The sequence below is a fragment of the Cavia porcellus genome, unplaced genomic scaffold, assembly GCF_034190915.1.
Source record: "Cavia porcellus strain 051 isolate PalLab524CR breed Dunkin Hartley unplaced genomic scaffold, mCavPor4.1 scaffold_19, whole genome shotgun sequence".
NCBI lineage: Eukaryota > Metazoa > Chordata > Mammalia > Rodentia > Caviidae > Cavia > Cavia porcellus.
The window spans coordinates 62,881,726-62,895,509 of NW_026947502.1; the positions used below are offsets into that span (position 1 = coordinate 62,881,726).

The 13,784-nt window shown below is 35.0% G+C and overlaps 1 non-coding gene across 1 annotated transcript; it reads left to right on the top strand.

The window, feature by feature from the left end:
* The first annotated feature begins 13,264 nt into the window (after positions 1-13,264).
* LOC111755185 (small nucleolar RNA SNORA11) lies at positions 13,265-13,393 on the top strand. The gene has a single exon (XR_002789767.1). It is a non-coding gene; the product is annotated as a small nucleolar RNA SNORA11 (small nucleolar RNA).
* Positions 13,394-13,784: the final 391 nt, after the last annotated feature.

The window sequence follows — 13,784 nt, forward strand, 5'->3', positions numbered from 1 at the left end:
GCAAATGACCTCAACTCCTCAATAAAGAAACACAGCAGAGTGGATACAGAGACAAGATCCATCAGTAAAATTTATACAAGAAAGACATTTAACTTGAAAGAAAATTCATAGACTGAATGTCAAAGGTAAGAGAACAATGCTCTATGTGACAGGGAACCAGAAAAAAGTAGGTGTGGCTTTCACATCAAGTGAAGAATGGGTAAGAAACATATGACAATTTTATACAATGGAAAGTTACTCAGCTATATGAAAATATAATCTTTAGACTCTTGTAGGTAAATGAATACAACTTGAGATCATGCTTGTTGAGTGGAATGGTTCAGTATCACATGAGTGAACATTATATGGTCTCCCTATTACAAAAAGTGAAGAAGTTAGTGGGATCAAAAATGTAAATAGATACTGTGAAATTAAAGAGGGAAGACAGTGGGCATTGTCAATCTGCCATTGTGTTTTGAAACCCTGCATTATTTTCATTGTTCTGTTTGGCTTTATTTTGTTTTGTTTGATTTTACTATATGTGATGGCATTAACAGCTATTTCAAAGATAAAAAATATAGTAGCCATTACTGATTTCTCATTATCTTGTTTTGAAGCTGTATTGATTTGTTTTGTTTTGATTGATTGTATTCTATTTTATTTGATTGCATTATATTTGATGATATGGACAGTTATTTGAAGATAACAAGATGCACTATGGTACACATGATTGACTTCATTTTATCTTATTTTGAAGCCTTGTGTCACATACATTGTTTTTGTTTTGATTGACTCTATTCTGTTCTATTTTGTTTGCTTTTGTTTCTTTCAAAATATTAAAAAAGTAGTATTTTGCAATTGCCATTAAGCTTTGCTTAATCATGAGGAGAGAAAGCAATTTCCCAGACATGCCCCTGTTTTCATAGAAGCATAAGTGTTGTGTAAATACAAAGTTGTAGGTGAAGAAATGTATCATCACAATCTGTTAAACACTAGATTTAACATGCTTCAAAGAATTGAGCAGTAGCAAAGATGTCGATGTTTACGCTTCACATATTCCTTTTACTTCTGCCCTGGTCTTTTGTTGCTAATTTGGAATTTTTCAGTTTATTGTAATTACTGGTTCCACAGGCAATGGAGATATGTATGAATGCAAATACTAGAACATGTCAATTGAACACAGCCATACATGGACCATATAGGGAATGATTGTGACTGGACAAAACCCTGGGTCTATGTGGGTAGAACTTCTTTTACTGACTTCAGATAATGTAGTTCCTAACCATGCCTGCCTGAGCATGGGATTTTCGAGATCATTTCAACATCTAATGTTAGATTTTCTGTTACAAGCCAGTTTCAGTGTTTCATGTGACATCCATCCAAATGGCCCACTGACACTGATTAGGTAGAAATTTGTCCCAAGAGAGGATGGCTCCTGGGAATTTCTGCCCATGAACTTGGGTGAAATAATGGTGCCTGAGAGGGATAGGCTGATCCTTGAATTTAATTTCAAACTAGCTATTTTCACCTGGAAATCAGGCCACAGATGTAGTGCTTCAGGGGAATAAGGGGGAAAGTCCTCTAAGGATGTGAATGTGGCTGGTCTGAAAAACAGTGTCATTAAAGCAGCCACCTGAGTCTCAACCATAGCACTCCCCCCCCTTTCTCTCTCTGTCTCTGTGTCTCTGTCTCTCCCTCTCTCTCTCTCTCTCTCTCTCTCTCTCTCTCTCTCTCTCTCTCTCTCTCTCTCTCTCTCTCTCTGTCACACACATACACCCATGCACTATAAATGTATTTATGTGGCTATGTTACCGGTTCTCTCTTCACACAGACTAATGCCTGTGCAGACATTTCTAAGATGTTCCCATTGAGCCTCATCATCTTCCTTTGGCAGCTTCTTCTCTTTTTGTGTTGCTCAGAAAATAAAGGTTGTCTTTTTGCCAGGACCACTGCTTTGCTCCAGGATAGAGATGTGGATAATGGGGCGTTTTTCTCCCTTTTCCTCCATGTATATACTTCCCTGGTGTGAGTGATAAAGGGCCTAGCAAGGACTTCATTGTCATGTTGTAAGTGTGATTTTCACTTATTCATTATCAATCTTATTGTCAGTGTGGACAATTCACAGGGTGAAGTGTTTCAATAGGTAAGTGTGTTCTGATCTCTATCCCACTTCCACCTCAATAGAACTCTATGTTTCTTTTTTTAGTTTTCCCTTTAGAAAGGGGAAGACCTCACCTTCCACCTTAGTACATTACATATGCGCTTCATCCTGACCTGCTCTGCCACTCCACACCATAAAAACATGTCCATGAGAAACACAGTCACAGTCACTGGATTGAATTTAATGCCATGTGACTGAAGTCAAGTGTTTATTTTTAAAGACTTTAAACATCACGAATATTCCATACACTCTCACCCCATTACTTGCATCAGCAGACTCCTCATCATAGAAATTCACCCTGGTACCGATAAAAATGAAAAAGACAAAAAGAAAAAAAAAAAGAAATTCACTTGCTCTTATTAAGAGTTTGTGTATCATGCTTTCATGCCAAAAGGGATCCATGATCTGTGGAGCTGCAGCAAGGACAGAAATAAGGGATCCATACTGTGTGAGGTTGTAAGTTCTATTATGATTCTGCTTCTCATACACAGTCTCTTTCTGTAGTTGCTATCAAATTAAGCCTATGGCTAAAAGTATGACCAATAAATGGAGCTTGCAAAGTATCAGAGTATTCCATGATTTTGCTCTGTGAATAAAGGAAAGTCACTGAGGTAATGACTGATGATGAGTAAATCCACAGACTTTGCTTGTGGCATTTTCCTACATTGGGAATCAGAGGGACTAGAGCTTGGGTTTGTGGCACCTTTGCAATACTGACTCTGTACACTGTCTCTGTAAGTATGTCATATCCTTTCTTATGCTTAAAATTTTATTTCCTGGTTAATTGCTTGGTACTTATGTATTTGAGACAAGGTATTGTTGTGTTGTATAGGTCTGTGGTAATGTATGTGGCTTAAGCAACTATCATATCAGTCTCCAAATTACATGTGATTTTAAACTTATGCAGGCACATGTCACTAAACCTGGGATATATTTATGTTCTTATTTTTTCCAAAACATGTTTGTTGTTGTTAGGTGTTTAAGGTACAAAATTTGATCCTGATAATTGATGCTGATTATTTTTTCTTAGCTTGTATCAGATGTGCAGGCTTCTTGAATGGGGGAGTTTTCTATATTCTTGAAATGTAAAAATTACTCAAGTCACTTGGTGAAAATGGTAAGAAAGATTTTGTTTAATCAGGGAAATGCCTCAGCACAGGATGACCACAGTGAGGATTTGCATTTGGGAAGGTGGCATGGGGTGGACTCTGAATTCTTCACAGGCTAATGGGTTCACAAACCAAGTGAAGCATGTTATGAATGTCATTGAATGATACCACTAAGGTCCTGAATTGAGTAATGAGGGATTTTGACTACACCATCCAGAGATGATTTCAGCTAGAAGAAGCCCAAGAAACATGCCAGAACAGTAAAAAATGAGGAAGTGATCATTATCAAGTGATGCATGATTTTGAGGCTATCCAGGTGTGCTGCATGGAGAGTTTGACTTTCATCCTCAGAGAAGAGGAGAAGACAGGAGAGGAGAGGAGAGGAGAGAAGAGGAGAGGAGAGGAGAGGAGAGGAGAGGAGAGGAGAGGAGAGGAGAGGAGAGGAGAGGAGAGGAGAGGAGAGGACAGGCTGCCTGCTCTTTGTGCAATACCCTGCTGCCCACTCCTCTAGTGTGGGAAGAGCACTGCTATAGAAGTCAGGCTTTTCTGGATGCAGGCATTGTAATTCTGTCTGTGCCTGAGAAAAACAACACTGCTATGCCAGGGGTCCTTTATGCCCAGCATGGCTTAGCAACTACGGAAACATATTTAGAACATCATGGGAATGTTTATATTACTCCTGAAATCAAAAGGAAAATGAAAAGAAATTTAGGAAAACTTTTATATATAGAAGAAAAATGCATTTTTTTCTTTATAGTGATGTTATGTTGCAAAAAAATAAATGTAATATTTTAAAAAAAAAGAATGTGGCCAATTATATTACAATTTAATGGCGATGTTAATTGTAACTAAGGTGGTTTTTGTAGTATACCAGGTGTCTCCACATGCAGTTTTTAATACATTGTGACAATAGTGTTGTTATATATCTGTATTGCTTTAAGTTACGTTTACTTAAGAAAATATATGTTGCTACTCATGTCAATATCTTTCTGATAATTTTTTTGTCTACATAAAATGTCATTTTTCAGTCTCAAAATTTTGTTTTCACTAATTTTTCAATGTTTGTATTCTCCAATTGATTTCTACTTGCATGTTTTCATAGGTAGGGACAGACAAGCTGTTTCACGAAGACCAGACTGCAGTACCTAGATATATGATTTCTGGTTAAAATCAGTGATAGATGATTTCTAGTTAAAATCAGTGAATTCAAATAAATAAAATGGCTGGGTTCAAGTTTATTAAAATTTTAAAGAATTTGTGCATATTTTCACAGAATCCCAGAAACAAAATAAAGAACTAAACTAGGGTGACTTTGTGTGTGTGTGTGTGTGTGTGTGTGTGTGTGTGTGTGTGTGTGTGTGTGATTTAAAATTCAATTTTCTAATTTATCAAAATTCTAAATTGCCATTCAAACAATGTCTCTGGCTGGTGAAAGAGTTTATCTTTTGGACATTTCAGTTTCCAAGTATAATCACAAACTCGCTTTGCTTACAAAAAAATGGCCCAATGTAGGTTAATAGGTTTACATTATTTTCAAAGTAGATGAATAAGTAGTCATGTGTATGTGAGTCATAAATACATGGTTAATCAATGGTAACCTACACATTTTCTATGCAGATATTTTTGTTTAGAGACTGATGGAGTTTACTTTTATATATCTTGCAATGTTTCATCAGATTCATTATTTTGTACTTCTAAATGTTAAAAAATGGTATTTTATGCAAATTGTCCATTCTTCTCAGTCAATAGTCATCTCCATCTTCCCTAACCACAGACTGTTACACAGCCTGTTACTATCACAATACCTTGGTCACCTTTAAATATTTTCAGTTTTAAGGAAGAAGCTCCACAAGCCTGCAAACTAAGTCATCTTCTATTGACACCAACTATATATGCATCCACTAATATGCTTTCACTTCTTTGTTTTCTCTCCAAATTCAGATTATCTAGGTATAATTCATATTTGTAAACCCAGTGTTCATAAAGTTTCTCTACTAGATTTCAAGTAATTTATATTTAACAAAATTTGAAAGCCATATTAACACAGAATTCATACACAACTTTTTGAACTTCTATTTATTTCATTTATTATAAAATTTTGCTAAAATTTCAAATTTAACTGTGAATTAGAATCCCATTGTGAGTTCAGTGAAACTGTGGAATTGCTGAATTTCAGTTTTTTTCTTATTCACCAGGATCTCTTTGTGTTGTTGGGGAAGGTTTTATGCATACTCCTGATTCTCCTGTCTTTTTCTCTTCCCAAATGAAACTTGGACAATTATTCTCTCTCTGTATCTGTCTCTCCTGTCTCTCTCTGTCTCTGTCTCTCATTTTAAAAAATCTAACTTTGCATGTCAGATTTGAAAATTAATTTATTTTTCTTTATAAAAATTTAGTTTATTGGTACATTGAAAACATACAACATGGTCATTTTCATTATATGTACTTGGTGATTTATATGAGTTATTTCCATTCCTTTTTCTCCTGTTCCCTTATCTTACCTTAAGTGCCTCTTCCCTTAGTTACTTAAAAAAGCTTTGTTTCTGCTTATCTTGTTTTTTTTCTTTCTCTTTCTTTTTTTCCTCTTCATTTCTCCTACCCCCATCCTAGTTCCCCTTCCCAACTGACTATTTTCTTCCTATTGCATAATATGTATTGTGATTCTGGTCCTTATTTCCATATTTACTTTCTCACATCAGTGACACAGTGCCATATTTACACATGGGTGGGGGATTTATTTTACTTAAGAGCATCACCACATGGCCCATCCATTTACATGTAAATGTCTTTATTTTTGGCTGAGTAGCTCTCTATTGTGAAAAGACCATATCTTCTTTATCCACTCATTAGTTGATGGACATTTGGGTGGTTTTCAAGGTTTAGCTCTTACAAACTTTTCTGCTATTGACATGGGAGTGCATACATCACTGTGATATGATGTTTTTGATGATTTCAAGAAAATACCCAGAAGTGGAATGGTTAGCTCAGATGGAACATGCAATTTTTATTTCTGAGCAATCTGCACACTGATTTCCACAAAGCATTCACCAAACTACAATCCTATCAACAGTGTTGAAGGGATCTTTTCCTTCAAAATCACCATCAGTACTTTTAGTTGATTGATTGCTTCATAACTGTCCTTCTTTTGAGGATGAGATGAACTCTCAGAGTTGTTTTAATTTGTAGATTTCATTGAGCTGTGACGTTGAATATTTTTCATATATTTATTTGTTGTTTCAACTTTTTCATCTGACCAGTGTATATGTATTTCACATGTTCATTTTTGTATTTTACTTATTACGTATTCAAAAGGTACAGAAAAGAAAACAAAAAAACATACAGTCAAGCAACAATAAGAAGCCAAATACAGTAACAGGATAGGTTTACAAAACAAGATGACAGGACTTTGACAATGGTTGTAATTTTGCTTAAAACCATTATTACAACAATGTAATACTGTTACCTTAAAATGATTAGTTAGATTAACATATACAGACATGAAAAATTGACCTAAACATATGAATATTAACTTCTTTTCCAATAACTAATACAATTAGTCGCAAAGTTATTTTAACTATCATATATATGTGTGTGTATATATATACATATATACACACACACACATGTATGGGTTTTTTCCTTTTCTCTTCCTTTCTCATTTCCCTTAATCCAATTATTTGCATCTTTGAACAGTGCCTTACCCTTACACAGTATTTATTTAGATTTTGGAACATATATAATTTTTCAGTTTCTTACACAAGGGAATCAATGCAGTAATTACACATGTGATTTTGATTTATTTCACTTAAGATTATGGTCTAAATTTGTTTCCATTTACTTATTAAAGTCTCAATGCCACTTTCCTTTATAGCTGAGTAGTATTCCATCTTATAAAAATACCACATCTTTTTTATCAGTTCTTGTTTGATGGGCACTTTGGCTGTTTCCAAGATATGGCTATTACAATTCATGTTACTATAAACATGGATGCACATATATCACTTTGTTAATATGTTTTGTTCATTTGGGAAAATGTACACAAGCAGGATAGCGGGGTGGAATGAAATACCTAGTCCTACCTTTTTGAGAAATCTCCATTTCTATTTCCACAGTGCTCGAGTCAGTTTTACACTCCCATCAAAAACGGAGAAGAGTTTCTTTTCCCCACAACCCTTCCAGCATTGGATGTTGGTTGATTTCTTTATTTGGGCCATCATTTCTGGGATGAGATGAAATCTCAGCGTTGTTTTAATTTGCATTTCTCTAAAGACCAATAATTCTGAATCTTTTTTTCAAATATTTATTTGCCATTTGTATTTCTTCACCCAAGAAGTGTGTTTTTATATCAAATGCTCATTTTTTATTGAGTCTTTGAATTTTTAGGCCAGACATTTTTAAATTCTTCATCAATTCTAGATAGAAGTCCTTTGTCTCAGAGGAAGTTTGCTAAGATATTTTCTCAATTTGTGCATTTTCTTTTCACTCTGTTGGAGATTTCCTTTGGCATGCAAAATATTTTAATAAGACTAGATCTCAGTTGTTGATTCCGGGAAATATTTCCTATGCAGTTGGACTTTTCTTTATGAATTCTCTGACCATTCCTATGTGGTCAATGTTTCTACATACTTTGTCTTCCAGTAAAGTTAGCACTTCTGTTTTGAATATTAGATCTTTTACTCATTTTGACTTTGTCTTAGTGCATGATGATAGACATGGATCTAGTGTTAGTTTTGGGCATACGAAGAGCCAATTTTTCCAGCACCACTTGTTAAATTGGCTATCTTTCTTCCAGTGTACAGGTCTTGCCCTTTTGTCAAAGATGAGGAGACTGAGTGTGTTTATAGTTGTGCCTGTATCTTCTAATCTATTCCATCGATCTTTAGGTCTCTTTTTATTCCAACACCATGTTGTTTTTATCACAGTAGCTTTGTAATATAATTTCAAGTCAGGGTTAGTGGTGCTTCGTGCCTTAGCTTCACTGCCCAGAATTTTGTCTGCAATTCTAGTTTTCTTCTGCTTGCAGATCAATTTGTGAGGCTTGCAAATGGTGTCTTGATTGGAAATGAATTAAATATGTATAATAGTTTGGGAGAATGTTCACTTTAAAATGTTTGTTTTTCTTTTCCATGAACAGGAAATATCTTTGAATTTTCTGAAATCTTCGTTGATTTCCTTATCTGAGTAATGTAGTTTTCACTGTAAAAATCTTTTACTTCCTTTGTTAGATTGATTCCTAAGTATTTCCGCTTTTGGAGTACTGTAGTGAAGGATACGTTTTCCTTTATTTTTCTGTCACTGAGTTTATTGTTTGTGTACAAGAGTACTACTGATATTTTGGATGTTGACTTTGTATATTACTGAATTTGGTTTTTATGTCTAGGAGTCTTTCAATGCAGTGTTTGCTGTCTCCTATGTAGAGTATCATACATTCTGCAAATAATGAGAATTTCAGTTTTTCCTTTCCTATCCTTATTACATTTACTTCTGCCTCTTGTTTACTTGCTGTAGCTAATGTTTACAGAACTATATGGAATAGGAATGGAGCTAATGAACATTCTTGTCTTGTTCCTGATTTTAGGTTGAAAATTTTCAATTTCTGCGCATTTAGTATGATGTTGGGTGCTGGTTTCTCATATATGGCTTTTATCAGATTGAGATAGAGATCACCTATTCTGATTTTATGTAGGTTTTTTTTTTATCATGAATGAGTGTTGGAATATGGCAAAAGATTTTTCTGCATCTATTGGGATGACCATGTGCTTCTTGTCCATGGCTCTGTTGATAAGATGTATTACATTTATTGATTTGCTTATGTGGAATAATCACTGATTCCTGGGGTGAATTCGACTTGGTCATGGTGTATAATCATCCTGATGACTTGTTGCATTCTATTTGCCAGTATTTTATTGAATATTTTTACATCTGTGTTCATTAGAGAGATCAGCCTGTAATTTTCCTTTTTGCATTGGGTCTTTCTCTGATTTTGGTATTAAGGTAATACATGCTTGCAGGAATGAGGTAGAAAAAATTGCTTCCCTTTCAATTTCATTGAAGAGTTTGATGAATTTTGGAATTGAGTATTCATTAAGTCTCTTGTATAAGTCTGCAGTGAATCCATCTGCACCTGGACTTTTCCAGGTAGGGGTCTAATTACATTTTCAATTTCATAAGCTGAAATTGGGTTACTCAGTGGTTTTGTATCGTTTTGATTCAGATTTGGTAATTCACATATTTCTAGGAATCTGTCCATTTTTTCCTCAGTTACTGAACCTATATTAGTAAGGTTTTTGAAATGTATTGATAATCTTCTGTATTTCTTCAGGGTCTGTAATGCTTTAAACCTTTCATTTCCTATTCCATGGATTTGAGCTTTTTCTTTCCTGTTTTTGGCTAGGAGTTTAACAATTTTATTTATTCTTCTAAAGAATCAATTCTTCAATTCATTAATTATTTTTGTTTTCTTCAATTCAATTGCATTAATTTCTACTTTGATCTTTACAATTTCCTGTCTTCTTTGGGCTTTGTGCTTGATTTTCTTTTCTTTTTCTAGAAGTTTCAAGAGCAACATTAAATTGTTTATGTGTGTTCTTTCCATTTTCCTAATGTGGGAGTTAAGTGGTATAAATTTTCCTCTGAGGACTATTTTCATTTGTGTTCCATAGATTTCAGTAATTAGTATTTGCATTTTCATTCCAGTATAGATATTGGTTAATTTCTTGTCAAACTCACTGGTTGTTTAAAAGAGTGTTATTTAATTTCCATGTGTATATGGGTTTTTAATGGGATTTTGTCATTAATTTCCAATTTTATTGCACAAGGATTAGATAATATGCATTGAATTATTCCTATTCCTTTGCATTTACTTAAGCATGTTCTGTGGGTTTGTATATGATCTATTTTAGAGAGTCACATATATGCTGCTTAGAAGAATGTATATTAGGATGTTGTTGGGTGGAATACTCTGTACACATCTAGTAGGTCCATTTGTTCACAAGTTTGATTTAGTTCTGTTATCCCTTTTCTGATTTTTTGTTTGTTTGATCTGTCTCTTTGTAACAATGGGGTGTTAAGTTTCCCTGTTATAAATGTATTATTGTTTATCTGATTTTTCATGTCAATTAAGATTTGTCTTACACAGTTGGGTGCTCCCATATTTGGTGCATGTATACTTATGTTTGTAACCCCTTCCTTTTGAATTTTCCCCTAGCAAGCATGTAATGACCTTCTTTATCTCTTTTGATCATTCTTGGTTTGACTTTCACATTGTCAGCAAACCAAACAGCTCCCCCTGCTTCTTTGTGAGTTACTGTTGCATACAGTGTTATTTCCAATCCTTTGAATTGTAGCCTATGAATTACCTTTTGAGTTAAATGTGTTTCTTTTACATAGTATATTAATTCAGTCTTCCAATCTATTTATTTTTACTGATGAATTGGGACCATTTATCTTGATAGGTATGACTGATAAGTACTGCCTTATCACTGTTATACTTTTGGTTGTTGGTTTTCTATTTAATTTTTTGCCCTGCTTAGTGGTTCCCTTCTATTGTTGTTCTTGTAATTGTAGTTACCGTTGTCTCTTTCTAGAGTACCTTTATTACTCTTTGCAGTGTCGGTTTGGTGACCACAAAGTTTTTCACATGTTCTTTGTCATGGAAGTATCTTATTTTTCCATCAATTTTTAAGAATAGCTTTGCCAGACACATCAATGTGGGTTCAAAGTTGTTTTCTTTATGGACATGAAATATTTCATTCCAAGCCCTTCTTGACTTCAAGATTTGTGTTGAGAAGTCTGCCATGATTCTGATAGGCTTTCCTTCATAGGTGATCTTTTTCCTTTCTCTGACAACTTTTAGTATTCTGCTCTTGTGCTGAATTTGTGATATCCTAATTACTATATGTCTGGCTGAAGATTTATTTTGATTGTCATTTTTTGGAGTTCTGCATATCTCACTTATGTGAATATCAGACTCTCTTCCTATGTTAGGAAAATTTTCTGTTATAGTTTTTGCAAATGCTTATTTGTTTTGACCCCTGCTTTTTCATTGACATCTATCAATGTTATACTGTTTCTCTTTGCATCATCTTATAGCTGTTGAATTGCTATTTACTGGTTCCTTGTGATTATTATAGATCTTTTATTTCATGTCCAGAATGATCTATTTTGTCTTCCAGATCTGAGAATCTATCTTCAGCTTCATTCAAGTGATTCTGGCAGCTGTCAATGGAATTTTAATTTCTTGAATATCCCTTTGAATTTGTTTCATGCATTCTAATTTTGTCTTATACTGTTCATTCAAGGTTTTCATCTTTTTATGTTCTTCTATTTTTATCTAGATCTTCTCTATATACACATAACATTTCATTCATAATGTTTATCATTTCATGTTTTACTGTGAGAATCTTTCTGTCCTGATTTCCTCTATAACTTCATGGTGTTGGTTCTTATTTCAATTGCTATCTTTTCAGAAAGTTCAGTTGTGAAATTTCCAGTGCCTTCCATTTCAGTGTCTCTTGAGTTTGTTCTCAGTGAGTTTAAGGACTGAGACTGCCTCTTCCACTATTGCTTTGTCATTTTCCTCTGGGATCTGCGTGGCTGACCAGGCACTCTCCTGCTGGATTGCACTGAAACACTGTACTGGGTGGAGTTTCAAACTTCCAATATAACTGTGGCTAGCTGCATTTTACTCTTGACCTATGACACCAGATCCTTGCAATGTGTGGCCTGTGAGGCTGGCCAGGTGTTTCCCTGATGTACTGTACTGGTTTTCTCTGGGATGCTTGGCTGATCAGAGGTTGGAACCTCTTGCTGCTTGAGTGGAGATGACAATCTCTGGCACAAAGGTGGCTAGTAGAAATGCATCCCAAGTGTGTTGCCAGAGCATAACACATGGCTGAGTGGAGTTCAACACATCTAACACCCTGTTGGCTAGATGAAATATGCCTCCAAGTGTAGTACCACTGGGACTTTGCCCCTGGCTAGAAGGAGATCAAAGCCTCTGAAGCACACAGCTAGGCAGAGTGTGTCCCTGGCATACAGTGCCAGGGCCTTGTTCTGGCCAGGTGGAGTTCAGAATCTCCATGGCCTGCCTCAGGTCTAGCTCTCAGATGTTTATTTTTTTGGTTGGGTCTCTAAACTTGTCTGAAAGTCTAATATTTTTCAGTTATTTGTATGTTCTAGATGTTAGTCCTATGTATGAGGAAAAACTGGTAATATTTATCCCCATTCAGTGGGTAGTCTGTACACTGTTGGGGATTTCCTTTGCTGTCCAAAAGCTTTTTAATGAGGTGAGATTCCGTTTTTGGTTTTTTGCTATAGTTTGTGTGTGATCAGAGTTTCATTGATAGATTCTTTGCCAATACATATGTCTTGCACAATTTTGCCTATTGTCTCTTCTGGCAGTTTCAGTGTTTTTGTTTTAATACTTAGATCTTTGATACACTTTGCTTTTATTTTAATGCAAAATGGGAGGCATGGGTCTAATTTGTGTCATTGGCATGTGGACAGAAAATTTTTCCAACAGCATTTATTAAAGAGACTATCTTTCAGTGTAGTTGTTTGGTACTTTGAAAATGATAAGGTGAGTATATTATTTCCTTCAGTTACTGTGGTGACATTGGACAGTCCAAGTATGCTTCCACAGACTTGAAGTTCAGCCCTTCATGTCCTTACATAGACTGCTCTTTCACTTCCACAGGAATGTATCTGTGTCAGTCTCTGTGCCAGCACACTCACCCTCTCAGTGAAAGAGAACATGTTTAGTGCCGGGACTGTGTTTTCTGGTAGAGCACTTGTCTTGTATGAAAAAGGCCCTGGATTCCTTCTAGAATGGAGTAACTACAAATGATATGTATTCTTCTCATAAACACAGGGAACATTATCAAGATGTGATTTTGAATTGAGTTGTTAAATAAGCCTCAACATAAAAGATGAAGAATCATAGAAAAAGAGTCTCTTGCTGAAACTAGATACCGGTAAGAACTTCTCATTGGCTCTATACTGCAGGATGTAGGCAGGGGTGTGCTCAGAGCAGGTGGCCTGAAGAATGGCTTCTCTGTTTACAGCACACCCAACAGGAGTCTAGGATCATTGTAACAAGGGGCACAAAACTTGTGACCTCTCTTGAAGCAAAAGTCCTACACTGTACTCCATATGCTTCCACATAGCTTCTGAATTGTATCAACGTGATGAGGTTTAATAACAGGGGAAGGCTATAGCATTTAAGAGGAGAAGGTGGACATTTTGAGTGTAGCCATACATGATCTGTTGACACTCCTAGAAGTAAATACTTTCAATTTATATTTTCAATAAATTTTTAAAAATAAATAGGCAATATATAGGGCATTTTAAAACATATAGGCATGTTTTAAAATATATAAATAAAATATATAGGCATTTTAAAACAAGCACCACCAGAGAGTATTTTTTTCATTTTGAATTTTAGGGAGAATAAAACCTAGCAAAAGAAAACAGAATAAAGCAAATAAAAACAAAACAGTGTAAGTAATTTAGGGTTTCAAAACAAGATAATAGAA